The 6,000-nt window shown below is 38.0% G+C and overlaps 1 protein-coding gene across 14 annotated transcripts in view; it reads right to left on the reverse strand.

The window, feature by feature from the left end:
- The window catches only part of ptprt (protein tyrosine phosphatase receptor type T), a 316,254-nt gene that overhangs the window by 89,015 nt on the left and 221,239 nt on the right, over positions 1 to 6,000 (reverse strand). The window lies entirely within an intron of this gene.

Consider the following 6,000-nt stretch of genomic DNA (forward strand, 5'->3'; position numbering starts at 1 on the left):
CCAGAAGAAGACAAACACATTGGATTAGTTCATGATTTGAGTGAAAAATAAATCTCTGTTAGCCTAAACAAGCTGGGAATTTAGTTTCTTTGTGTCCCCATTTTACTTTCCTTACTTTAATTTAGTGTCTAGTTTTTGCAGGCCCTGTTTAGTTATCTAGATGTAGATATTTTGTATTTATTGTAATTTTGAGCTGTGCAACGGAGTTAATATCTGAAATAATTTGCTTTGTATTAGTTTGTTCTGTATTACTGAAATGCAAAACAAAAACAAACTTTTCATTTTGTCTATCTTAGAAACGTTTTATCTTTTGCTAAATTTAAGCTGAGAAAAGCTGTGATGAGCTTAGAGAAAAGACAACCCTGGAAGGGTTAGGCGGCCATTTTGAAACTTTTTGAAGTGCTGCTGCCCGATGATGTCACGAAACCATTACATCATTCTGGTAGCTGGCTTTTTACACACTTTAGCTTTATCTTTAAGAAATAATGAATGACTGTACACACTGAAGGTTAGATTTAAATAGCATATCTGAAGCAACTCGAATTGTCGTTTCTTCAAGACATTTCAACTCTCATCCTAAAAACTTGAGTGAAGCATCTTCAAAAAGCAAGAGAAGACGACAAATTACCATCAACTTAAACTCCTGTTGGACCAATAATCTACACTGGCATTTAATAACTACATATAATAACTGCATATGTAGTCGTGTGTGCGCTTTCCAACCATTTAGTAAAAGTTATGCAGCAAAAAGGCCCTCAGAGGCGCAGCTGTGGCCTCCATCACCAACTGGCTGATTTGTTCAGACAGGAATGGGAGAGAGGCTGGGTGAAGACGGACAGGAGGAAAATGGACGCAGAGAACAAACGAAATGAGGAGGATCTGTCAGCCCGATGAAAGGTTTGCTGTAGGTTTGGTTTAAAGAGCTGCTCCGCACAAAATGCGTCTCAAGCAACAATGTCCTGTTATTTACTTCTTTTTAATGGCTTCCCGCCCCAACGTGCACCGTTCATCCAATGAGATGCCAACAAACAACACACACCAACTCCCACTTCATGGGCTTTGGATGGTGGGCGGGACGAAGCGTCCAGCAGGACTAAAGGATCCATATCTGTATTCTTGCTTTAAGTGACAGTAACCATCTACGACTACAGGTTGCTTCTTTCTCTCTTTGGAAAGGAAAAAATGGTTGAAACTTAAGAAAATGGTCAAGAAGAAAGTAAAAGAAAAGGCTGACATGTAAATTCTTACAGCCTTTACACACACACACCAACACACACAATTTAACAGACGTGCACTTAAACACATTTGCAACCCACCCACTGTTTTCTGCACTCTTTTCAAATGGCAGATGCACACACAGTCATAACCATAACCCTTTTTAGAGCCTCTGCTGACATTGTCCTTATGATATTAATAAAATGCAGCGCGCTGGGAGCCGGGCTGTAAAAGCCACAGCAGTTAAAACTGCCCATAAATATTAATAAAGTGTAAAAAAAAAAAAAAAAGAGAGACAGTGGAGACGTGTTTGTTTCCGTGTGACATTTTACTGAGTATATAAAATCAGATGGTGTACATCTTCATTTCACTGCAGCTGTGTGAGTTGGACTGGCTCAAGTTTGCACCACACATTTCCAGCGGTAAAACAATTTGTACCACAAATCTTCCTTCACTTTGTGTATAACTTCCCAGCCATTAGGCAGCAGACTTGGTGCCTAATGACCGGATGTTGTCTTAGTAAAAAAAAAGAGTAGAAATCAAGGATTCATCCACCTGTCCACGTCCCGAAAGAGGAAATCAACTCTGTGATCGACGGTCGGCATCATCTCATACCAGACGGACACACACCTTCCCTAAAGGTCCACTTTTGTCTCACGAGTCCACAGAAACATATCCTTTCGCCATTTTCCTCATTTTCTTTTGTCTTTGTGTTCTTGATGGTTATCGATGATTTTAGCCATTAAGCTCCAATAAATGCTGTTGATCCTTTCCTCATTAAATTATCATATTTTCTGACATTAACTGAAGCAACTGAGGGCTGCAGTGCATCTCATGCCGGTCGTGGTTCTTTTCAGAGTCGGGTCAAAGAGCCAGAATGTGTCCTGCTCACATTTGACCAGGTTAATTTGACTATTTTTTCCCCTTTAATGAATTTGATTCTTTTTTTTAACAATTAATCTCTTTAGTGCTCCGTTTTTTGTTACTGAAACTTTAGCTTTAATTTGCAGAACAATCACTTCCAAAGTAGGTAAATAAAGTTTTGTAGGACATTAAAGAGAAATAAAAATTGTTTTGGCCCAAAAATCTCAGAATAATTTCACATATTTATTATGAAAAAAATGGATATCTGTTGTTGAAAAGACAAATTTAACAATTAAAGGGAATAAATTGTGATATTAAAACTCAGATATTCTCTAAGCCAGGTTCTACCAACTAAACATTTGAAAATATTTCAATGTGTATTTTTTTAATTTACCACTTCAATCTTAGAGGACTTCCATAATTTTTGTTGAAAATATCTGATTTAATAATCTCAGTACATTTTTTAGGTTTTTTTTGTTTGTTCTTTTTACAAATTTATGACGTTACATCATCAGAAAATATTAGTTTTATTATAAAATCAATCAAGAACAATGTGGATTTTCTTGTGAAATATGTTGAATGTTGAAATCAGAGAATATAAATGCTTCTGTTCTTGTGAAATTCTGAATTTCTGTAAAAATGTCGGTGATTTTAATCCTCCTATAATCTGTCGTATCCGTCTGAGAATAAATACACATGAAAAATCTGATTAAATCTAATGAATGGTCCCAGCAGGGTCCCGGTCGTCCGTTAGGAATGCAGAGGGTTCCTCACTGGGCTCAGCAGAGCGTGACGGTTTCCTGAGGGCCTCCAGCATGACCAAAACTTCCAGAACCTCTGAACCGTCTCTGGTTCTGGGCGGAACATGTCGGGCTTCCATCACCAGGCATCGGCACACGATGGTGTCGCTTCGTCGTTAAAAACGTGAAGCAGAGCTGACCGTCCCAACCTCGTACCAGTACCAGCGGTGGTGTGACCTTTGAACTCATTCCTGCGTCCTGGTAGAGTCCAAGCGCCTCAGGATGCGGTGAGGATCTGGGCCTGCGTGTTGGGATCATTATGGGATGGTGCACCTTTTGAGATTCGCATGAAATGGCAAAAAAAAAATCTATTTGAATGAATATCAGCATCGTAATTTCCTTCTCAATGACGGACATTATCTAAATATATCGCAGTTTTACTTTAAGACGGCAAATAATCTGGAGAGATGCAGCAGAAGCACCATTGTTGCTGCTGTGCTCGGCTGAAAACTGGGAACTGTGTTTGGTTTGCATTTACATTGGTTCACATTGGGTGTAATAACTCTGAAGTCTGTTGTCAACACGCTGTTACCATGCAAACGAGGCCAAAAGGCAACAAAATGTTTGCGTTTTACTGCTGGAGGGTTGTGTAAAGAGGCCAGTGTCAGGATGTTGGTCAGGTCCTGAAACACAAACGTTCACTCACAGCCATCCGTAAATCGGTGGGTCTTTTCAGACCACAGACTGAAGCAGAAACAGCAGAGCTGGTGCAGACGTATGGAAATCACTCCATCCACAAACAGCATTCCATGATTTTCTTACTCTGTTTGGATGATGATTTCATTTCAACACTTCGTCCCTCTCGCAGGCTGCAGTTCATCTTTTCTTATATATATGGATGACTTCTGTTGCACACAAATTTCCACACTGATAGGATGGCTGCAGTTTATCATAGGCTTATATGAATACTATCAGCTGAAAAACATGCTAATGCAAACATCATGTGCAGATTGCAGATGTAATATTAAGGCGACATGAATATGTCAAGAATGTACTGGAAAAATATGAAGAAAACTTTAATGACTAAGCTGAATGTGAAATATTTTGCCTACTAGATAAGAAAACTCAATAACAATAGCTGTGCTTCACGATTGGCAGATATAACATGACGTCATGTGAAGAGTCGATAATCCAGTGTTGATTTTTCTTCTTCTTCTTTTCGATCGGCTTTTTAAGAACTGACCACAGGTTCCCCATCGGGTTTGGATCTGGGGAGTTTCCTAATTCCTCCGGTCGTCTGATTTATGAGCCAGTTTTGTTATCACATTAGCCTGAGACATGGTGCTGCATTACGCTGGAAAACCCACAGATCAGCAAATTGTTCCTGGGTTGTTGGAATATGTAGCTCGTTTGATCCCTATCTGGATTCTTGGCTCTGGTCTCGGATTAAACCCCAATCCGGCTGATAAGAAATAAATCCACACACGGATTGCATCTGGATGCTTTGCTATTGGCACCAACTGGATCTCATCATATCTCTCACCATTTCTTCTCCGGAAAAAATGTTTTCTAGATGTTTCTGTGGAGGAACATCGATTTGTACGAGTCCTGTAGATTTTCAATCTTTCATAAAATGTGTTTTTAGACAGAAAATATTTTTCTGCTGTGTAGTTGTGATGCCTTCAAAACCTTTCTGCTTCCAATATTGAGGAAGTTCTGCTCTGGTGAAAATGCAATTCTATATGGTTTCATTCTAATGTTAATTATTTCCATGTTCTAGACATTTTTTACTGCAAATTAATTTGTCCTGAAGTTATGGATAATCCAGAAAAAGTAGGTGATGAAACATTACGACGCAAAGCGTTCAGCAACACGAGTAACCTCTGCCAACACCAGAAAATTAGAGTCTGGGAGGCCGATCTCTGTACAGCTATGCTCAAATTAAATAATCAAAGTTTAGGTAAAAATTGAGAAAAATGATGTTTGAAGTTATTAAGTTAAGCTTTTTGTCATGAATTGGTAACATTGTAAGTTTGGAAAGCACAACTAAGACTGTTGACCATGATTTAGCAGCTTCCAGCAAGCATTTCTGGATCAGACATTATTTAAACGGTCTATTTAAAGTAAACTCCTTCCATGCTTATATAAGTGTAGTTGTACAAATCGGACAGCATTGACAGGTAAGTAAAATGCATATTTTTTTTAAACCAACAGATATTAAAATTTAGATGTTTAGAATAAAAAAGAAAATCTTAAAATGCAACTTAAATTTCATTGCATCACTTTGTTGGTTGAATGACATGTTAAGTAAAATCTGAAATTAATTTTAATGCCAACAATTATGGTTCCTTTTCCAAAAACCCAAAGAACAAAAATGTTTCTCAATTGGGTTCAATGTCCACCCACTTTTGTAAATTGAAAAGTGGGTAAAAAAGTTCTGAGCGCTGATGAAGCATTTTGAATAACGTTTTAGAGAAAAATTATTTCTTAACTAGAAATAAAAGGGCTGAATGAGGAAGATGGGGCTGGTATGAAGATGTGCATCTTTGTGGCTAGCCCTCAGCTCCTTTAAAAGTGCTATAAGTGCACGATGAAGCATTTATCTCAGCAAGCTGCAGAGTGCATTATTCAGCCATGTGTCACATCCAGAATGGGGGTCAAGCCCAGCTCAGCACTGCTAGTGTGCATCAGTGGTAATGTGCCCAATTTATCTAGGAAAAAATACAAATTCAGCATAAAAGTCCTCAAGACCTGAACTAAGACTGAGTGTTTTTGTCATATTAACTCCGAGACTAACTTCATTAAACAGTGAAGTTAAAAAAAAAACACGTTTAATGATGTACTTACTGTAGCTGCCCCATTATGATTGTTATTTTAGTCTTAAACCTGGGAAAAAGAAGCTGGATATGATTGTTTGTATTATGTTTTTAATGCTGGTTGTTGATTTAATTGCTGAGCTTTTAATCTAAGCATCACTGAAAAAGACGTTTCTAACGTTTGGAGCTTTTCATTTGTTCTCCGATTGCTAAGAAGAGGGAAACCCTCAGTCATGAATAATTAAAGGCCCAAGATTTTGTATTCTGGTGAAAGTATTTGAGAAACTGGACTATGATCAACTGAAGAGACTTTTCAGAATAAAACAACATTCTAAGCTCTTTATTCAGGCTTTAAGAAGCAAAAC

Source organism: Poecilia reticulata, linkage group LG5, assembly GCF_000633615.1.
Source record: "Poecilia reticulata strain Guanapo linkage group LG5, Guppy_female_1.0+MT, whole genome shotgun sequence".
Classification (NCBI taxonomy): domain Eukaryota; kingdom Metazoa; phylum Chordata; class Actinopteri; order Cyprinodontiformes; family Poeciliidae; genus Poecilia; species Poecilia reticulata.